Here is a 23,727-nt window from a genome sequence, read left to right on the forward strand (position 1 = left end):
CATGCATTCCCATCCGTGTCGCAACTGATTCGGTAAGCTACGTGTCCGGTGCACGGAGAACTGCCTTCGGTCCCCCAAACTTACTTACTCGTGGCAACCTTCCGGCCGCCCAACGACCTATAACGCTAGTCACTACTCCCACTGGGGCTAGGAAGTAAGCCCCACAACCCAAAGCGGCGAAGAACAAATAGAATTTGCTACAAAAGCCGGCTAACGGGGGTATTCCTGCGTATGAGAACATAGTAATGGAGAAGGTAATAGCCAAAATAGGATTCGTTTTGGCTAGAGCGCCCAAATCAGCTATATATTTGACACGGGTTTGCCGTAATGCTAAAACTATGGCGAATGCATCTATCGTCATTGATGCATAAATAAAGATACCAATTAGTAGTGATTGAATTCCTTCTATGGTTCCACATGAGAAACCAGTACGAATATAACCTACATGTCCAATTGAACTATGAGCTAGAAGTCTTTTTACTTTCGTTTGGGCCATGGCGGCCAGTGCTCCTAAGATCATAGAAGCAATGCTGCAGAAAAAGAAGATTTGTTGCAATGTAGCTCCATAAGAACCATAAATAGAAACACGTGAAATATTAGCAGAAATAGAGATTTTAGGCGCAATAGAAAGGAATGCTGTAACCGGGGTGGGTGAACCCTCATAGATATCAGGTGCCCACATATATAGAGTCAAAAGATATATGGAGTCCGAAGGGTAGGGGGTTTTCTTCGGGGCTCGAGAGATGGAATAGATAGGGCCCCACAAGTTTTGAATTCGCCGCTGGGGAATTCACACGAAAGGGAACGAGGAATTCTCAACGAAAAAAGTGCTCTCTGAACCGAACGTGAAAGTAGTTTTCCATCAGACGGCTTTTCCTGTAACTCTACTCTCGACTTGGATTATATATCCAAAAAGGTCCGCTCTCGGCCATTCCACACGCTGCCTAGCAGAGACGTGGTTATCTGAAGTGGATTCTCTCTTTTGTAGTAGATGCCGAACCTGCTGTGCCCCATTGACTAAGAAGGGGGCGGACACAGCAGCTACATGGACCCCTTCCTTTCTGTTGTTGCCAGCGCTTTCCCGGGCCGAGCCGGAATTTTTTATTATAAAGGGCAGGCAAAGCCCGAAGGCAGCTATCCCAATAGGAAGGGCGGAACGAGGAGAGGGCCCGGCAATCATACCACGGCGGTCAAAAAAGCGTGTTCCCTTCAGATAAGACGCACCGTAGGCCATCCTCGGCCTTCTTCGTTTTCGATGAAAAAAAAATCTCGATCTCCGAAAGCGTTTTCCTTCCCCCGCCGCACCTCCCTCCCTTCGTCGAGCCTTTCCTTTAATGGTTGGGGAAAGCATTCCCTTATCTGAACTTGGTGGGCATTCTTTCCAGCCTTAGTAAAATAGGGGGTGGGTTTGGCTTGAACATAGGCTCAAACAGAATTTGAAGGGTCCTAGCTACGCCATGCGTTCAATACAAAATCTCGAAAGCTGCAGGGATGACAAAAAGAGGGCGCTTTCCTGTGTTGCACTGAAAAAAAGGATCTAAGAGACGAGCATCTTCTCTTAGGTTTCTTCCTCCCGCGCCCGTCGCCGCCTGGCCCGCGTTAGAGGGGAAGATTAGCAAAGCGGGAAAAGAAAGAGGGAAGGGGAGCAGCATCTTATTCTCTTCGCGAGAACTTCCGGATCGTAGAAGCATTCGGAACGGGCTCCGCGTTCATTTCGTTGGCAGAAACGATCCATTCCATTCGGGGCTTCGGGGAACCCAAAAACGAAGTCTTTTGACTTGAGAATCAATGATAGATAGACAAGAGATAGATAAACGATATATATATATTTCTCACAAAAAAATTGTGAGATAAAGAGCAGATGGATCCTATCCCCTATATCGAACACTCATTCCTATCTATTGATAGAAAGATCTTCGTCAAATACCGGACTTTGCCTTTTTTTAGGAATTACTCATATCCAAAGCAGCTTTTCACAAGCACCCCACCCCATACAACTAGTTGGGGGGGCTGTTCGCCTTTTGAATCAAACAAAGTAAGTAGTAGGGGCTTCATAGCAACTTTCATTCTAAAGGAAAGCGAAGAACCAACCTTTAGTCAATAGGAGCCCTACTTCCCTCTTTCCGACCTCATCACTTCAATTCAAGGGCAAACCCATTTCCTAGTCACCGGGCTGAGCGCACCTTTGGTACTTCAATAGGGCGAGCTGTTTGATAGTGACTTCTTTCGTTTGGTAGGGCGACGAAAGGCTACTTCAATGACGGAAATAGCCGAAAACTTGAGAGGGTCGCCTTTGGAGAAGCGTTTGTCGGTAAACAAAGCCTCACTCTGATTATGTCATGAGGCTGACTGAATCCAATCCATAAACTCGGAAATGAAAGGTTGTTCGTTCCCTTTCGTCAAGTAGGCATACAAACCACTTTACCTTAGACTCTATTGGAACAAAGCAAAGAAGGAGGCGAAATGGAGAAAGGAAAGGGACAAGGGCGGTCTTGCTTGACGCGAAGGCTGCTGGTTCGGGGGTAGAGTACAGTACTAAAGGTCCTCGGACTTCCAGGCGGCTTTTCTTTTGGGCAGCTGTTCACCGTTGGATCTCGCCAATACAGCCCCCTATAGTTTTCGTTACCAAGATATCTTTTTTTTTTTATTGTTCCCAGAGATTTTTTGGGGAATCTTCTCCCATGCTGCAAACAGTCAAATCTGAACTGAACCCTGTCGCTCTTCTTTCTTTCCTCGCGAGCAGGAAGCACACCAGCAGCGTGCGTTGCATGATTCTACTGTGTTTTTTGCACTTGACTAGGTGGACAGTTGACCGGAAGATAACTTCAATTCGCCCGGCTAGCAGGCGGGCGGCGTGCTTATCTTGTGTGACAACACTATAGAGCGAGTTGCTCTTCTAGGCAGGCAGCTGTGTGACAACACTACAGAGAAATGAGGGTTCAAACTTGCGTTCCCCAGGCGCTATGAAATGGGGGTCTTTCCTTCGCCTATCGTATGTATCGGCTTGGATTCGTCCCGAACCAAGGAGGCATTCTGGCGGACGCATGCGTGTAGGAAGGCCGACGACTACATAAGCTAAAAGACTACGACTACAAGACAGGCCGGAAGCGACTCGCTTCTATTCTCGTTGGGATTGGATATAGATGGGAAATCTATAGATCGTAGTAGTTCGCCAACCTCTCTAACTAACATACGATACAATTTCACTTCACGGCACGGCCAAAAAAAAGAAAGAGCTTCGCTCGGTTGGCCTTCCTACGCTGACGAATGCCTCTTTTCTCTTCTCTGAAGTCTACAACAAACAAGTGGGAGAGGCAGGATTCGAACCTACGTAGAAAAACTTCAACAGATTTACAGTCTGCCGCTTTTGACCACTCGGCCACTCTCCCCTTCCCGGGCCGAGGCCCCCCTCAATGGGTTCTAATTCTAAGAAGGGGGGCGGCGCCCTGAATCAATCAAAAAGCTTATTGATTTAATTGAAGGGAACTAAGACGATTAGCTTAGCTAGCGTTCCGGGAGAATCTAGTCATTTAGTCAGTTCATAACTATCTCTGTAAAGCAAGGGGTAAAGCTTCTACGAAAGCTTCCCCCTCATGTAGTCGTCGGCCTTCCCCAGCCCCCCCTCATCGCTTCTGGCGAAGCTGCGAGTTCATGAGCAAGTGAATGAAGGAGCCATGTTCCTAAAAAAGATGACCCTCTTTGTTTTCTTTTCTTCCCCTATCCCTTCAAAGCCCTTGTATAGGTTGGGCGCTAGCGCTTTACTAATATAATAAAAAGTTAGGCTCTTCTACCGAGCGAAGCTGCGAGCCTACTTAAATATAGCTTACGCTTACCAAGCCTAATCTACAAAAATAGGGCTACAGCAAGCAAAGCAAGCTTTCCCCCTTCGTTTGTTGTGGGTCGCGCCTCACCGCAGGCACTGAATGAATGAAATGAGTGGAGATCCTCCTTCCCCCTTGCTAATTACCAAGAACTTCGTTGCCACTAGTAAATTAGACCATCCCCCCAAAAAAGAACTCGGAGCCTAAAGAGAAGAGAGTTCAGTCTACAAGAAGCTGGCAGAGCTTTAGCCATTGGGCCACATCCATCTATCCTAAACAGTAACCCTTTTCTTGTTCGTTCTTCGAATGACGCTAGTGGAGACTAATTCCTTCCGGCTAATGAAGATACTACTCCAGTCTTTCCAGTGGATCCTTCTTATCCCTAAGAATCATCTTCAAAGCTGACTGCTATAAATATGTGCATCAGCTGTTAAAGAAAGACAACAAAACGAAACACCAAAACTGAAAATGCTCAACTTTGGCTATACATTGCACTCCTTCCTCTCAGCATTTCCATACGATTTTCTGAGTTTCTACTCCTTTGTTCTGCATTGTTTTAACTTCAAACAAAGCAACTGTAAGTGTGATTTGCTACCGAACTTTGTGTTCGCTGAAACACTGGGGTTTGAAGTACCGCTACACCAGTGTGTGATTCGTTCTATCCTGGGAGGAAATAATCCATAACCTTGGGTACTAGGAGGGGATTAAATTCCTTAAGGAAATACTGTGAATTCAGTGGGCTCGAATTAATTACTGTTTCATTACGATAACTTATATTTCCCAGAATTATTATTTACAAATACAATAATATTGGCGGGACTAACAATCTTAAGGAATTTTAATTATTTATTTCTGTATTTGTGTTATTCTTATTATTCTGCAAACTAAAACCTTTGTGGTTTTGTGTACTCCCGTTTTGGAGAGTAAAGCCTTCGTGGCGTTTTGTTGGAGATTAAAATCTACGTGATTTTTACTCCAGTTTGAAAACGTTTATTAAACGTTTGTTTGTGTCATTCTTTTACAGAAAAATGACGACTGAAAGCGAAAACCAAGCTGTTCCGACGGTGACTGCCAACGCATCGACAAACCAAACACCGGCGTTGGCACCGGCAGAAAAACCCGAAAAATTTTCCGGGATTGATTTCAAGCGCTGGCAGTAGAAGATGTTCTTCTACTTAACTACGTTATGTCTACAGAAGTTCATCAAGGAAGATGTTCCTGATCTGCCAGATATAACTCCATAGAATGAACGCTTTATCGTGATTGAAGCGTGGAAGCATTCTGATTTTGTATGTAAGAATTATATTCTTAGCGGATTGGATGATAATCTGTATAATGTATACAGTGGCGTGGAGACGTCAAAAGAATTGTGGAATGCGCTTGAAAAAAAATATAAAACTGAAGATGCCGGGATGAAGAAATTCGTTGCCGCAAAATTTTTGGACTACAAAATGGTAGATAGCAAGTCTGTTATTACCCAAGTTCAGGAATTGCAAGTGATTATTCATGATCTACTTGCTGAAGGTCTTGTCATCAATGAAGCATTTCAAGTAGCAGCAATGATTGAGAAGTTGCCTCCGTTGTGGAAGGACTTCAAAAATTATTTGAAACACAAACGAAAGGAAATGTCCCTTGAAGATCTCATTGTTCGGTTGAGAATCGAAGAGGACAATAAAGCTGCTGAAAGGAGAGGCCGTGGAAATTCAACAATAATGGGAGCAAATATTGTTGAAGCTAACAAAAAGAGGAAGAAGGCTTCTGGTCCGAAATACAACCCAAGCAAGAAGCGGTTCAGTGGAAACTGCTACAACTGTGGGAAAACCGGACACAAATCTACGGAGTGTCGTGCTCCGAAGAAAGACAAGAAAAGGGGTCAAGCAAACATGGTAGTAAACCATGATGATGTTGATAACTTGTGTGCCATGATTTCTGAATGTAACTTGGTGAAAAATCCTAAACAGTGGTGGTTTGATTCTGGAGCCACTCGCCATGTTTGTGCAGTTAGAGAAGCTTTTGCTACTTATGTTCCTGTTGGACCCGGAGAAACAATTTATATGGGAAATGCTTCAACAGTAAAAGTTGAAGGATATGGGAAGATATTTCTGAAAATGACTTCTGGCAAGGTCATGACTTTGAACAATGTCCTTCATGTTCCCGAAATGAGAAAGAATTTAGTCTCTACTGGACTTCTTGTTAAGCACGGTTTTAAGTGCGTTTTTGTATCTGACAAGGTTGTCATAAGTAAGAATGAAATATTTGTAGGAAAATGTTACCTCACAGAGGGCCTTTTCAATCTGAATGTAATGGTTGTGGAAAACAATAATAATATTTCAGCTTCTTCTTACTTACTTGAGTCAAATGATTTATGGCATGTACGTTTGGGTCATGTCAATTATAAAACCTTGCGGAAAATGATTAACTTGGAAGTACTGCCTAAGTTTGAATGCGAAAAATCAAAATGTCAAACATGTGTGGAATCTAAGTATGTTAAACATCCTTATAAGTCAGTTGAAAGGAATTCAAATCCTTTAGACTTAATTCACACAGATATTTGTGACATGAAGTCAATACCATCTCGCGGTGCAAAGAAGTATTTCATAACTTTTATTGACGATGCTACTCGATATTGCTATGTTTACTTACTGAATAGTAAAGATGAAGCAATAGATGCATTCAGGCAATACAAAAATGAAGTTGAAACGCAACTTAACAAGAAAGTAAAAATGATAAGAAGTGATAGGGGTGGTGAATATGAATCTCCTTTTGAAAAAATATGTTTAGAATATGGAATTATTCATCAAACAACAGCCCCTTACACACCCCAATCTAATGGGATTGCGGAAAGAAAGAATCGCACATTAAAGGAGATGATGAACGCGTTGTTGATAAGTTCTGGTTTGCCACATAACTTGTGGGGGGAAGCCATTCTTACGGCTAATCAAATATTAAATCGAGTGCCCCATAGCAAAACACAATCCATTCCATATGAAAAATGGAAAGGAAGGAAGCCCAACTTGAATTATTTTAAAGTGTGGGGGTGTTTGGCAAAAGTGCAAGTTCCTAAACCCAAAAGGGTAAAGATAGGACCGAAAACCGTTGATTGTGTTTTCATAGGATATGCGACAAATAGTAAAGCATATCGATTTCTGGTTCATAAATCAGAAAATCCCGACATTCATAATAATACGGTTATAGAATCAGATAATGCTGAGTTCTTTGAAAATATATATCCATATAAAAAGGAATGTGAGTCGTTTGGTGAAGGATCTAAATGACCTCGGGAAGAAACAAAAGAAAGTACATGTAATCAGGAGGATCCAAGACGTAGTAAACGTCAAAGAACTTCTACTTCATTTGGACCAGATTTTGTGACTTTCTTATTGGAGAATGAGCCTCAAACATTTAAAGAAGCTATGACTTCTTCCGAATCATTGTTTTGGAAAGAGGCAGTCAATAGTGAAATAGAATCCATATTGAACAACCATACATGGGAATTGGTTGATCTTCCTCCTGGAAATAAACCTTTGGGTTCTAAATGGATTTTTAAGAGAAAAATCAAAGATGATGGCACTATTGATAAATTCAAGGCAAGACTCGTAGTCAAAGGGTATAGACAACGAGAAGGTCTAGACTACTTTGATACATACTCTCCAGTTACAAGAATTACGTCCATACAGATGTTAGTAGCATTAGCTGCAGTGTATGGGCTTGAAATTCATCAAATGGATGTTAAGACGACCTTCTTAAATGGAGAGTTGGAGGAAGAAATTTACATGGAACAACCTGAAGGGTTTGTGGTTCCAGGTAAAGAAAAGAAAGTATGTAGACTTGTTAAGTCTCTTTACGGACTAAAACAAGCACCCAAACAATGGCATGCGAAATTTGACCAAACAATGTTGTCAAATAGTTTTAAGATAAATGAATGTGATAAATGTGTGTACTTAAAAATGTTCCAAATCACATAGTCATTGTTTGCCTATATGTGGAAGATATGCTGATAATGAGTAATGACATTGCCAACATAAATGCTACTAAGCGTATGCTCAATAGCAAGTTTGATATGAAAGACTTGGGAGTTGCTGATTTAATTCTGGGAATTAAGATCCATAAGACTCCTCAAGGTCTGGCATTGTCACAATCTCATTATATTAAGACAGTACTTGAAAAATTCAAGCACTTGGGCTTTAAAGTTGCAAAGACTCCAATTGACGTGAATCTTGCATTAGCAAAGAATAAAGGCCAAAGCATATCACAATTGGATTATGCTCGTGTGTTGGGATGCTTAATGTATATCATGAATTGTACACGACCAGATATAGCTTGTGCTATAAGTAAACTGAGTCGATATACGAGCAATCCAGGCCAATCTCATTGGATGGCAATGAAACGAGTTTTGGGATATTTAGAACATACCCAGAACTTTGACTTGCACTACAGTAAATTCCCTGCGGTGATTGAGGGATACTATGATGCAAATTGGATCACCGGTTCAACTGATTCTAAGTCCACGAGTGGATATGTATTCACTATTGGTGGAGGAGCGGTATCTTGGAAGTCGTCCAAACAAACATGTATTGCCCGCTCTACAATGGAGGCTGAATTCATAACCTTAGATAAAGCCGGTGAAGAAGTTGAATGGCTCCGGAATTTCTTGGAAGACATTCCATTTTGGCCCAAACCATTGGCACCAATATGCATACATTGTGATAGTCAAGCGGCAATTGGAAGGGCTGGGAGCGTTATGTATAACGGTAAATCTCATCATATACGACGAAGACATAAAACCGTTAGGCAATTACTCTCTAGAGGAATTATCACGATTGACTATGTAAAGTCAAGTGATAATGTGTCGGATCCACTTACAAAAGGCCTAACTAGAGAGGTAGTTGAGAAATCATCAAGGGGAATGGGGCTATGGCCGAGAACAAGTCATTGTGGCGGTAACTCTACCTAGAAGACTGGAGATCCCAAGATCTAGGTTCAAGGAGATCAAATAAAGTCATTAATGACGGTTCAACATTGTCAAATAAAATTTTAGTCCGTTCTCGTGATGAGACAATGTTCAGTACCAAGGATAAAGCATTAAGGCTTTTTAATGATTTCTAAATTTGATACGGGGTATATCAAATAGTGTATCTACAGGATGACACGTTTAGGAATCACCTATGTAAGTGTGAAGTGTTAGCCGCTTCAAGGAGAACTTTGTAAGGCCAGTTCTCTACGCACTTATGAAACCAGGCGGTGTTCATGGCTGAAACGAACACAACAATGAGAACCAAAGACGGTTAAGGGTTGATTGTGTGACTTATGGTTGTCTAGGTATACACCAAAGATCGACAGTTCAAAGATATCAAATCTACCGATTGACCGAGTATATTCGACATAAGTTCACTACGGAAAGTTCAAAGGGAAACCTACTTATCCAGATGCGATTAATCATTGCTTGCAAATCACACAGTTTTTCCATGCATACTTCCGTGATATAGCCATTCCCCATTCATGTGGGGGATTGTTGAGGTTTTGTTATTTAAGATGAAATAGTCTTAAAATGAGGGTGAATGGGAAATGGAGGGAAAAATAAAATTTTTGAGTAAAATTTTAAGTTTTCCCCTCTTGACAATGAGACATTGTCCCATATTGGAAGAGAAAAAGATTTTTGGTGGGTATATATATAATTACTCTTCTTGTAGCTCTTAAAGAGTTAAGAAGAAAGCAAGCCTTGCGCCGTCGTCGTCGTCGCTCGCTCGGCTTCGGCTTCGGATTCTGATTCGGATTCGGATTTGGTCAAATGATCGATTGATTGATTAATTTTTTGGACCAAATTTATTTGTTAATAGTAAATATTAACGTAAGATATCAAATCTACCAATTGACAGAGTATATCCGACATAAGTTCACTACGAAAAGTTCAAAGGGAAACCTACTTATCCAGATGCGATTAATCATTGCTTGCAAATCACACAGTTTTTCCATGCATACTTCCGTGATATAGCCATTCCCCATTCATATGGGGGATTGTTGAGGTTTTTGTTATTTAAGATGAAATAGTCTTAAAATGAGGGTGAATGGGAAATGGAGGAAAAAATGAAATTTTTGAGTAAAATTTTAAGTTTCCCCCTCTTGACAATGAGACATTGTCCCATATTGAAAGAGAAAAAGATTTTTGGTGGGTATATATATAATTGCTCTTCTTGTAGCTCTTAAAGAGTTAAGAAGAAAGCAAGCCTCATGCCGTCGTCGTCGTCGCTCGCTCGGCTTCGGCTTCGGCTTCGGATTCGGATTCGGATTTGGTCAAATGATCGATTGATTGATTAATTTTTTGGACCAAATTTATTTGTTAATAGTAAATATTAACGTAAGATTATCCGCATTTGTAACGGATATGTTCCAATCCGTGTATTGACCACCAGCTGCAATAGCAGCCGCCTAATGCTCTTCCCACCATGGCCAAGTGCTTGCTCCACAAACAAGCTAGTGCATGCTCCACCATGGAGGGTGGAGGGTCGTTCATCTTCAAAGCTGACTGCTATAAATATGTGCAGCAGCTGTTGAAGAAAGACAACAAAACAAAACTGAAAATGCTCAACTTTGGCTATACATTGCACTCCTTCCTCTCAGCATTTTCATACGATTTTCTGAGTTTCTACTCCTTTGTTCTGCATTATTTTAACTTCAAACAAAGCAACTGTAAGTGTGATTTGCTACCGAACTTTGTGTTCGCTGAAACACTGGGGTTTGAAGTACCGCTACACCAGTGTGTGATTCGTTCTATCCTGAGAGAAAATAATCCATAACCTTGGGTACTAGGAGGGGATTAAATTCCTTAAGGAAACACTGTGAATTCAGTGGGCTCGAATTAATTACTGTTTCATTACGATAACTTATATTTTCCAGAATTATTATTTACAAATACAGCAATATTGGCGGGACTAACAGATTGTACTAAAATTTTCTGTTTACTCTCCACTAGAATCAATACAACATTGCTAAAGCTACAGATTCCTCGTTTGGGTTCAATAATTTGGACTTATAAGAGAATATTTTAGCTCATGCTTCAGAAGAGAAAAGGTCAAGTACTAGATAAGTGGTACTCCTAGTTTTTAATTTACCATTTGTAAATTCCTTCCATATGTATTTTATCATATTAAAATCTCCAAAAGAAAGATTTAATTATTTATAAGTTTAAAGACAAGTAAATAAGGCGGACCTTTTTTTTGTACTTTTCTTCGCTCTATCCCATCGTGCATGGCAAAGACTAAAGGGTATAAGTTGTGGGTCTATATCCATATTATAGAGGTATTAATTGGATATATATTTTATTCATTAATTATTTAAAAAAACATTTGTATAACCAGGTGAGTTAATAGTCAAATAGACAAAGGCAACTTGAATGGATTGGTAACCTCAAAAAAAGAGTAATTATATTAGTAAATGTGTAAATAATAATTTATACAGCATCAATGATACGGATTATATTTAGGAGCGGCTCATCATGGGCCTAAAGTGCAACTACAATTAGAGCGCAAATTTTTAAAAATCGATTTCTTTAGTAATTATTTTTCAATTGATAATATAGCTAACCGATTTAATTATTCTTGAGACATTATTGATCTTATGTAAGATTTTGTCTTCTTTTTTTTTTTTTTAATTTGGAAAAACTTCTTTCCGTTGAGGCAATTGTTAGGCATTTGAAAAAAAATCAAGTCTTTTTATGTAATTAAGTATATCGATTAGAGTATTATCTGCTACTTGTATTACTTTCTTAACACTTTTAATTTGAAATATAAATCTAAGCCATCAATATTAGAGTGACTATTATGCTTTAGTGGTCAAAATGTAAAAAATGCAAAATGAAAGTTATATCAAGTTTAAGAAAATCGTAAAGATATGTTTACTTTTTTCGGGAGGACTTCTCCATTCCTCAACAGTCACTTCAACTTTGTATACGGGTAAAACCGAGCCCTTTGGATGTCTCGGTTCCCGATGAAGTAAATAAAGCAGAGATGTGACTGTAAGGAATCGGAGTCGGGGCAAGAAGCCCCTCGAGTCGGGGTCCGGGCAATACACTTGCCCTCGGAAGAATCGGGCCACATCCCCCAGGTCCGATTCAAACCCCAAAACTTCGGAGAGCATTACCAGATAATCGAGCACGACAAATAAAGGGCCGTGATATTTGTGCCCAGCCGGATATTACGGCGTGAATCTCGGCATGTATCGACAGAAAAGCAACGATTAGTAAAACGGAAGATTTTACCTTTTTAGAATTGTACTTAGGGTAAAACTCCCCCACTATATAAAGGGGAGTCTAACTATTCATTAGGCATCATTGTAACACGCATATCAAGGCAATATACTCTTATTTTTTCTGTTACTCAAAGTTCTTATTTTTGTTCATCAGTTCTTCATTACCGTGAGCCCGGGATCGAAGGCAGGCATTTCATTAAAGTTGTTACTGAGTCCGGGATCACTCCTCTTAATTGGTTTGACAATTTATTACGTCCTTTATCTGTTTAATCTAATACAATTTATCATTTGTATTGAATTAATCCGCGTATCCTTAAAACCACATATAAATTTAATTGTTATCCATTTTTTAGGATAAACAGTTTGGCGTCCACCATAGGGCTAAGGATAATAGTGCCAATTTGATATAAATTTTTATAACACACTCTATTTTACACTTGTTCTTTGAGCTCCTAATTTTAGGTCAAATTAAAAATGTCAAATTCCCAATCTGCCCATTTGAACATTGATGCTGAATCTAGCCACCATGGCGAGAACAACAATGTGATGCCCAGCAAGGAGGCGCCACCTGTTTACCCCAACGAAGTTCTAGCCACGGACCTGATCGGTGCTAACTCACATGTGGCTATCGAAGCAAACTTGCCAATCTGTCACGACCCAAAATCCTAACCTGTCGTGATGGCGCCTATCGTAGTACTAGACAACCTGACATTACGGAATAATCCCAACACTTTTAACATGAAATGAATTAAAGTAGTTTAAATAACAACAATTCTCGTAAACAGGGATAGAAAACCAAAACGCAACGCGAAATTTCCAACTATCGGGGTGTCATAGAGTACATGAGCATCTATACATTACAAATCTTAAAAATACGGTCTATAATAGTCTGAGACTAAATACAATAAACAAGAAGGTAGGGAAGGAGAGACAAGGTCTGCGAAATACCGACAGCTACCTCGAAATCTCCAGAAAATCAACTGCGCGAACAAATCAACACCCACTGTGTCCAAGAATACCTAGATCTGCACACGAAGTACAGGGTGTAGTATGAGTACAACCAACTCAGAAAGTAACAATACTAAATAAAGAACTGAAAGTAGTAACGAGCTTCACAGCTAAGTCCAATTACAGTAATTTCCAACGTAAGAAAGTAGGCATGCTTGCAAGTTCAATAATTAAGGCCCAAAAGTAATTTCATATCAAGTTCAACTAAAACAGAAGATAATATCTCTCAAAAATTTCTAAAACAGTGATATATGACAGCTGTAGTACAATAATAATAAAATCAATGCATCCTCTCAGAGCAACATTCACTCAGCACTCGATACTCACACTCAGTAGGTACCTGCGCTCACTGGGGGTGTGTGCAGACTCCAGAGGGGCTCCTTCAGCCTAAGCGCTATAATCCGCACGGATAACTCACGTGCTGTACGGATAACTCACATGTTGTACGGATAACTCACGTGCTGCACGGATAACTCATGTGATATAGTATAATATCTGGATCCACACGGACAACTCACGTGCTATAGTATAATATCTGAATCCGTATGGACAAATCACGTGCTATAGTATAATATCTGAATCCACATGGACAACTCACGTGCTGCACAGATAACTCACATGCTATAGTATAACTATCTCACAATCAGCCCCTCGGCCTCACCCAGTCATCAATCTCTCCAGTCTCTCAGGCTCTTAGTAATCACGAAAGTTAGCCTCAACAGAAATGATATAATGTATCAACAAGGCACAATAGAGGCTGAGATATAATAACAAGTAAAACTGTGACTAAGTACAAACAATAATTTAGCAAATAATTCAACATGTACACGACCTCTGTGGGTCCCTAAAGTCCCAACACATATCCTAAACATGATTTGTGGTTCAATTTCTCTAATACCTAGAGAATACACAAATAATAACATATTATTCAACTACACAATTCCATGGAATTTGACCAAGTCACAATTCCTACGGTGCACGCCAGTCACCTAGCATGTACGTCACCTCTAAACCAATCACATAACACATAATCCGGGGTTTCATATCCTCAGAACAAAATTTAGAACTATGTGTAATTCTTTATTCTGCTATGCTTTTGCCTTGCGAATCGGCCTCCGAACGCCTCGAATCTAGTCATAATTAATTTGATTCAGTCAATACAAATTATAGGAATTTCATATGAAAATACTAATTTTCCAACAAAATCCGAAATTGCACTCAAAAGTCGCTTGTGGGGTCCACATCTCGAAACCTGACAAAAGTTATAAAATATGAACGTCCATTCAACCACGAGTCTAACCATACCAAATTTACCAAAATCCGACATTAGCTCGACCTTCAAATCCTCAAATCTTATTTTCACATTTCTAGGCCTAAATCATCTAATTTCACCTCAAAAATATGTAATCTAGTTGAAATACTCAATGATAATTCAACATTATTGACTAACAATGATCATAAGTGACTTACATCAAGTTTTCCCGTGAATTCCCTCTGAAAAATCACCCAAACCGTGTGTTTAAAGTCCAAAAATGAGAAAGAATCTCGGACCCCTCTGTTTTTGTACACTGCCCAGTACTTCTGCTTCTGCGGAATAATTAACCGCATCTGAGGTCCCGCTTGTGCGAAAAATGCACCACTTCTGCGGTTTTGCCTAGGCTGCCTGGCCTCCGGTTCTGGGATCGCGTATCCGCTTCTGCGACTTCAGCGCTTCTACGGTCATGCAGTCGCAGATGTGGCTCCGCTTCTGCGGACCATCTGCTCGTTCTGCTAGCTCTGCCTCAACCCATGCCTAGCCGCTTCTGCGATGGACCATTCGCTTTTGCGAGTTCGCACCTGCGATCAAAACTCTGCAGGTGCAATTACACCAGCAGAGGTCCAACTTTGGCAATCTCACAACTCCAACTTTTGATCCGTTAACCATCCGGAATCAACCCGAGGCCCCCGGGACCTTAACCAAATATACCAAGAAGTTCTAAAACATTATAGGAACTTATTCGAGGCCTCAAATCACATCAAATAATGCTAAAACCACGAATCATACCCCAATTCAAGCTTAATGAAACTAGGAATTTTCAACTTCTACATTCGATACCGAAACCTATCAAATCAAGTTCGGTTGACCTCAAATTTTGCACACAAGTCATAAATGACATAACGAACCTATTCTAATTTCCAGAATCGGATTCCGACCCCGATATCAAAAAGTCAACTCCCCGGTCAAACTTCCAACTTAAATTTTTATTTTAGCCATTTCAAGCCTAATTTAACTACGGACTTCTAAATAATTTCCCAGACACGCTTCTAAGTCCAAAATCAACATACAGAGCTATTGGAATCATCAAAACTCTATTTCGGGGTCGTTTATACATAATTCATTATCCGGCCAACTATTTCAACTTAAGCTTTAAATTGTTGGAACTAAGTGTTCCAATTCATTCCAGAACTTCACCGGAACCGAACCAATTACCCCAACAAGCCACATAATAACTGTAAAGCACAAATTGAGTAGTAAATGTGGGAACGAGGTTGTAATACTCAAAATGACCGGCCGGTTCATTACATTCTCTCCCTCTTAAACAAACGTCCGTCCTCGAACGAGTTTAGAATCATACCTGGACCCTCAAATAGGTGTGGATATTTGCTCTGCATATCCCGCTCAATCTTCCAGGTAGCTTCTCCGACTGGTTTGCCTCTCCTCTGCACTTTCACTGAAGCTATGTTCTTTGATCTTATCTTTCGAACCTGCCGATCCAAAATGGCCACCGGCTCCACATCATAAGTCAGATTGCCATCCAACTGCACTATACCGAAATCCAAAACATGAGACGGATTTCCGACATACTTTCGGAGCATAGATACATAAAATACTGGATGAACACCTAATAAACTAGGCAGCAATGCAAGTTCATAAGCCACTTCTCCAACCTTCTTAAGTATTTCAAAAGGCCCAATATACCTAGGACTCAACTTGCCCTTATTCCCAAATCTCATCACACCCTTCGTAGGCGAAACTCGGAGTTGTACCTTCTCTCCTGCCATGAAAGAAATATCACGAACTTTCCTGTCAGCATAACTCTTCTGTCTAGACTGCGACATGTGAAGCCGCTCCTGGATCAATTTAACCTTGTCCAAAGCATCCTGAATCAAGTCAGTACCCAATAGTCTTGCCTCACCCAGCTCAAACCAACCCACCGGAGATCTACACTGTTTTCCATACAAAGCCTCCATCTAAATGCTCGACTGGTAGCTGTTATTGTAGGCAAACTCTACGAGTGGCAGAAACTAATCCCAAGAACCCCCAAAATCTATAACACAACTGCGCAGCATATCTTCCAATATTTGAATAGTGCGCTTGGACTGTCCGTCCGTTTGAGGGTGGAATGTTGTACTCAGCTGAACCTGTGTACCTAATTCTCACTGTACTTCTCTCCAAAACTGTGATGTAAATTGTGTGCCCTAATCTGAAATAAAGGACACTGGCACACCATGTAGGCGAACAATATCGCGGATATAAATCTCAGCTAACTACTCCGAGGAATAAGTAGTACCAACTGGAATAAAATGCTCGGACTTGGTCAACCGATCTACAATCACCCAAATAACATCAAACTTCCTCAAATTCCATGGGAGTCCAACTACGATGTCCATGGTAATACACTCCCATTTCCATTCTGGAATTTCAAGTTTCTGAAGTAATCCGCCCGATCTCTAATGCTCGTACTTCACTTGTTGACAATTTAAACACCGAGCTACAAACCCAACTATATCTTTTTTCATTTTTCTCCACCAATAGTGTTGCCTCAAGTCCTGGTACATCTTAGCGGCACCCGGATGAATGGAATACCGTGAACTGTGGGCTTCTTCAAGAATCAATTCACGCAGCCCATCTACATTTGGCACACAAATACGAACCTGCATCCTCAATATCCCATCATCTCCAATAGTAACATCTTTGGCATCACCGTGCTGAATTGTGTCCTTCAGGACAAGTAAATGGGGATTGTCATACTGGTGCTCTCTGATGCGATCATATAAAGAAGACCGAGAAAACACACAAGCTAGAACCCGACTAGGCTCCGAAATATCTAAATCTCACGAACTGATTGGCCAAGGTTTGAACATCAACTGCAAGAGGCCTTTCACCAACAGGAATGAATGCAAGGCTACCCATGCTCACCGCCTTCCTGCTCAAGGCATCGGCCACCATATTGGCCTTTCCGAGATGATATAGAATAGTAATATCATAGTCCTTTAGCAGCTCCAACCATCTCCGCTGCCTCTAATTTAGATCCTTTTGTTTGAATAAGTGCTGAAGACTCTGATGATCTGTAAATAACTCACAAGACACACCATAGAGATAGTTCCTCCAAATCTTTAATGCATGAACAATAGCTGCCAACTCTAAATCATGAACATGGTAGTTCTTTTCATGTGGCTTCAACTGGCGCGAATCATAAGCAATCACTCTACCTTCCTACATTAAGACACACCCAATACCAATCCAAGAAGGATCACAACACACTGTATAAGAGCCTGAAGCTGAAGGCAAAACTAGAACTAGAGATGTAGCCAAGGCAGTCTTGAGCTTCTGAAAACTCTCTTCACACTCATCCGACCACCTGAATGGAGAACCTTTCTGGGTCAATTTAGTCAAGGGCGATGCAATAGACGATAAACCCTACACAAAGCGACGATAATAACCGGCCAAGCCGAGAAAACTCCGAATCTCAGTAGCTGAAGATGGCTTGGGCCAACTCTGAACTGCCTCTATTTTCTTCGGATCCACCTTAATTTCCTCACTGGAATCTATGTGTCCCAAGAATGCCACCGAACTAAGTCAGAACTCACACTTGGGAGAATTGGGCATAAAGTCTCTCCTCTCTCAGCCTCTGTAATACAATACCCAAGTGATGTGCATGATCCTCCTGGATACGTGAGTATACCAGGATATCATCGATAAATACTACGATAAATGAATCAAAATATGGCTGGAATACACTATTCATCAAGTGCACAAATGCTGCTGGGGCGTTGGTCAGCCCAAAAGACATCACGAGAAATTCATAGTGACCATAACGAGTCCTGAATGCCGTATTTAGAATATTTGAATCCCGAATTTTCAACTGGTGATACCCAGATCACAAATCAATATTGGAGAACACCCTCGCTCCCTGAAGCTAGTCAAATAAATCATCAATACGCGGCAAAGGATACTTGTTCTTGATTGTAACTTTGTTCAATTGCCTGTAGTCGATGCACATCAGCATAGTACCATCTTTCGTTTTCACAAACAAAACCGGTGCACCGCAAGGCGACACACTAAAAAAATAAAACACTTATCAATAAGTTCCTGAAGTTGCTCTTTCAATTCTTTCAACTCAGTTGGTGCCATACGATATGGAGAAATAGAAATGGGTTGAGTGCCCGGCACTAAGTCAATACCGAAATCAATATCACTGTCGGGTGTCATAACTGGTAGGTCTACAGGAAATACATCTGCAAATTCTCGCACTACCGGTACTTAATTAATAGTAGGAGTATCTGCATCAACATCTCTCACAAAGGCCAAATATGACAAACACCCCTTCCTAACCATACATTTAGCCTGCAAATAAGAAATTATCCTGCTGGGAACATAATCTAGAGAACCACTCAATTCGACCTTCGACAACCCCGGCATCGCCAACGTCACAGTTTTTACGTGACAGTCCAGAATAGCATGACATTGAGATAACCAATCCATACCCAAGATTACATCGAAATCAACCATGCTAAGCAATAAGAGATCAACTCTCTCAAGTCCCCCAATAGTTACCACACACGACCGATATACATGGTCCACAATAATAGTATCGCCCACCAGCGTAGATACACAAATAGGTGAAACTAAGGACTCATAGGGCATATCCAGATAATCAGTAAAGTACGATGATACATACGAATAAGTGGAACCAGGGTCAAATAATATGGAAGCTTCCCTGTGGAACACTGAGACAATACATGTGATCACTGCATCTGAAGCAACGACATCTGGCTTGGAAGGAAAAACATAAAATCGGGCCTGACCGCCACCTCATCGACCTCCCCCTCTTGGGCGACCCCTAGCTGACTGAGCCCCACCTCGAGCTGGCTGGGCGTGTGGTGTAACTGTTGGTGCTGGTGCCATCGGCTGAGAACTCTGCTATGAAGCCCCACTCAACAACCTAGGGATATCTCTCTAGATATGACCAAAGTCTCCACACTCGAAACAACCCATCCTCTTACAGAGCTGCTGGTCCTGAAAACCCGAGGCACTGCCTGTAGAAACTTGAGTGGACGAGGCATGGTGAGAACTCTGTGCTGGTAGTACACTAAATGAAGATTGGCCTGAGTGAGCACTGTAAGAACCGTGGCTAGCTGATGCACTATGATGAGCCGGACTGAGCGGGCCTATAAGGGAGATCCCTGTTGTGGTAGGACTGCCCCCAGAAGGTACCCCACCGAAACCGCCCGAACCTTGAGGCCTCTTGGCCTCCATCTCACCATGCTATTGGCTACCGACCATCTCTATCTGCTGGGCAATGTCAACCACCTTGCAAAAGTGGCACCAGATACCCTCTCCCTAGTCATAAGCAACCGCAACTGATATGTGAGGTTATCACTGAACCTCATGATCCTCTCCCTATTAGTGGGAACCAACCAAACTGCATGACAACCCAACTCAGAAAACCTCATCTCGTACTAGGACACATGCATGACATCCTGCCGAAGCTGCTCAAACTGTCTGCGCAGCTCCTCCCTGCGAGACTATATCACAAACTTCTCCAAGAAGAGAACGGAGAACTCCTTCCATGTAAGTGGTACTGCACCGACTGGCCTGTGCCTCTCATAAGGCTACCACCATCTGAAGGCAACCCCAGAAAACTAAAAAGTGGTGAACGAGACCCCACTGGTCTCCAGAATAATCATTGTCCGAAGCATCCACTGACACTTATCCAGGAAATCCTGAGCATCCTCTGACTCAGCACTACTAAATGATGGAGGTCAAAGCCTCCCAAATCTCTCAAGTCTCCTCTGCTCATCATCAGCCATCACGTGGACTACCGGGGCCTGAGCAGCTGCAACCGGCTGGGCTGGTAGTGCCCCCGGTATCTGAAGTCCCTGCATTACCTGCTATGGAGTACGGGCAACAAGGGTATGAGTACCTCCCCCGGCCAGAGAAGTGGCTGGTGCGGCCTGAGCCGAAACCACCTGAGCAAGGCCAGTGCAAACAGTTAATATCTGTGCTAGAGCCTTCTGAAGGCCTGAAATCACAATAGGTGCAGCTGGTGCCTGAGCTGGTCCCGTCGGCTCAACTATATCTGGAATTTGCTCCTGAGCTAGAGCAACTGGTGGTGCTATAAGTGCTGCTCCAACTGCTGTACGAGCTACACCTCTACCTCTACCTCGGTCCCGGCCTCTACCACAACCCCAAACTCTCGCGGCCCTAACTGATGGCACTGGTGGCTGACCGTTTGATCCGGTAGTACGTGTCCTCACCATCTATGAGAGGATAAAATAACAAAAATTTAGATTTCGGAATCCACAAATTCGCACGACAGAATACAAGAAAGCAAAATTTTCCTAAGGGTTCGGCAGCCCCAGTCCCAGTCCTCATCGATGCTCGAGAATGGGGCTTTGCTAGCCTGGCGTGTGAGATTTATTAGTCCCCCTCGAAAGATTCAAGGACTGTATAGGCAGAGAAGGTGATCGATGGTGAACCGACTGGACTCGGTCTTGTTCACAAAATAACGAAGGACGATCACGATCCTCCACAGTGACGAGTGGATTTGACCGAGGCATACTTCGTATCTCTTGTAGAAATCGAAGATAACCAGGTCCACCGAGTCCAACGTGAAGGGATAGGTGTAAACACTTAGATAACCCTCCACGTGGGTAGTGATGGCATCTGCGGGCCCGTGAACTACTACGTCCTTACTCACCCAGTTGCCCTCCTCTCGGACCGTGGGGAGGACATCTTCGGTAATGGAGCATATGTATCTTGATACTCCCTCACACCGGCCTTGCACCAATAAGGGCTTCTCAACCTTCAAGTCGTCGGCAACTGAAGTTTACGGGGTCCGGAGACCCCTCAAGGTTACACATAGGTCCCCCTCCCCCGGGAACAAACATTTTCAAGGGAGGCTCATCAGTTGGTTCATCGGTACCTGCATCAGGAGCGGACCTCTCGAGGACGACTACATCGAGAGTAGTCTCATCGATTTCAACAGTCGATTATGAAGAAGCGACTTTTTGGGGAACAGATTTAGAAGTTTTAGCCATTGTTATCTAGAAAACGCTTGAAAAATATGAAGAGAGGTTGAAAGATAAAAGGTCAAGTGCGCTGATTTTGGTAGAAAATAAGTAAAAACTTGCAACTTACTGAGAAGTTTTGAAGAACAGAGTTGAAAATATTAGAGTGTGAAGAAGGGTAGTGATATCCTGAATACTTGAAGGTAGAAACTTGGCATAAAGGTAAAAAATGAACAAAGGAGGAAAGTATTTATAGAGGTTTCGTGTCGTTTCGCATTCAGGGACGACTTGCTGATGGGTGACGCGTGTTTGAAGTCATAATGATACGATTGACGGGATGTTTTCGATTCTTTGTCGTTTCTGTCATGGCGTACTGAAGAAGGAATCAAAGTGCATATGTCGTTTCTCTTCGTTTCTGTAAACTTACTCTCCGAGAAACGAGGGAACTATCTTTATACGGGTGAAACCGAGCCCTTTGAACGCCTCGGTTTCTGATGAAGTAAACGGAGCATAGATGTGACTTAAGGAACCGGAGTCGGGGCAAAGAGCCCCTCGGGTCGCGGTCCGGGAAATACACCTGCCCTCGGAAGAATCCGGGCCACGTCCCCCAGGTCCGATTCGAACCCCAAAATTCGGAGAGCATTAACAGATAATCGAGCACGACAAACAAATGGTCGTGTTTTCCATGCCCAGCCTGATATTAGTGCGTGAATCTCGGCACGTATCTGCAGAATATAATTGATTAGTAAAACGGAAGATTTTTACCTCTTTTGAAATTGTACTTAGGGTAAAATTCTCCCACTATAAATGAGAGTCTAACTATTCATTAGGCATCATTGTAACACGCATATCAAGGCATATACTCTTATTTTCTCTGTTATTCAAAGTTCTTACTTTTGTTCATCAATTCTTCATTACCGTGATCCCGAGATCGAAGGCAGACATTTCATTATAGTTGTTACTGAGTCCAGGATCACTCCCGTTAATTGGTTTGACAATTTATTACGTTATTTATCTATTTAATCTAACGCAATTTATCATTTGTACTGAATTAATCCGTGTATCCTTAAAATTATATACAAATTTAATTGTTATCCGTTTTTGAGGGCAAACAAACTTCACAATAATAAATTTTTACAATAAAATGCTTAAACGTTTTTATGGAAAAATTAATATATAACGTATTCCTTTTAAAATTGAAGCCCCTCATAATTGGGGCATAAGGCATATGCCTTACTTGCCTGGCCCTTCGGCCGGCCCTGATTATATTAATAGTTCTATTATTGTTTTAAAGATTTTAATATTATTCTTCTTATAGTTTCTACGAAAAGTTGGTAGAACAAATGAAACGGAAAGGTGGCTTTTTATCACAAGGTTAAATTGTCTTATAGGATAAATAGCTTATCACCATTCTCACAATTTCAATATTTGAGCTTAGAAGTTACAAATTAAAGTACGCGCAGGTATGACCGAAAATTATATCACAATCGGAAAAAATTGCAGATAAACATTGATACATAGTCAACCCTTTGTGATGAAACTACGGCATGGCATCCTGTTACTTTTCTATTAAAGTTCAATTGATAATTCAAAGTTAGACACACATATAACGAGAGTTGATATCGTGCAGTAAGATTATATTCTCTTGGGAATATCCCATTATTTTTCTACCGAAATTTAATTGACATTTCAAACTTAGATATACTGAGAGTTTAAAAAATAAACTATATACTACAACAAGTTAAAATATGTAGATAATATTATTTACCCTCAAAATAGGATAACAATTAAATTTGTAAGTGATTTTAAAGATACGCGGATTAATTTGATACAAAGCGATAAATTAAGTCAAATTAAACAAACAAAGAAAAAATGGATTCAAACCATACAAGGAGGATAGTTTCAGCCTTATTGAAGTATCCGCCCTCGATCCAGGCTCACTATGGCCACCACTGATGAACAAGAGAAAGACCTACTAACAGAGAAAATAATAATATATTGCTTTGGAATGCGTGTTACAACGAGTCCTTTGAATAAAAATTATCTCTTTTATATAGTGGGAGAGTTTCACCCCTAGTACAATTCCAAAAAAGGTAAAAAAAAAAAAAAACAATTGTTAATCACTGATCTGCTGTTGATACGGGCCGAAATCTATACCGTGATATCCGGTCGGGCGCGGATATCACGGCCCTTCGTTAGTCGTGTGCAACCGTTTGGTAAGGCTTTTCCAAGGTCTTGGGGCATGAACCGAATCTGGGGGCGTGGTCTCGATGGCTCCGTTGGTAAGTGATTTGTTCGGGCCTCAGCACGAGAGGTATATCCGGCTGGTCCAGGACATAACGGTCCTCCGTTGTTCGTTCTTGATTGCCCGATAATGTTC

General features: G+C 41.4%; 1 non-coding gene across 1 annotated transcript; it reads right to left on the reverse strand.

The window, feature by feature from the left end:
• Positions 1–3,306: 3,306 nt before the first annotated feature.
• TRNAY-GUA (transfer RNA tyrosine (anticodon GUA)) lies at positions 3,307–3,389 on the reverse strand. The gene has a single exon. It is a non-coding gene; the product is annotated as a tRNA-Tyr (tRNA).
• Between the last annotated feature and the right edge of the window lie 20,338 nt (positions 3,390–23,727).

This window comes from Nicotiana tomentosiformis, chromosome 11, assembly GCF_000390325.3.
Source record: "Nicotiana tomentosiformis chromosome 11, ASM39032v3, whole genome shotgun sequence".
Lineage (NCBI taxonomy): Eukaryota > Viridiplantae > Streptophyta > Magnoliopsida > Solanales > Solanaceae > Nicotiana > Nicotiana tomentosiformis.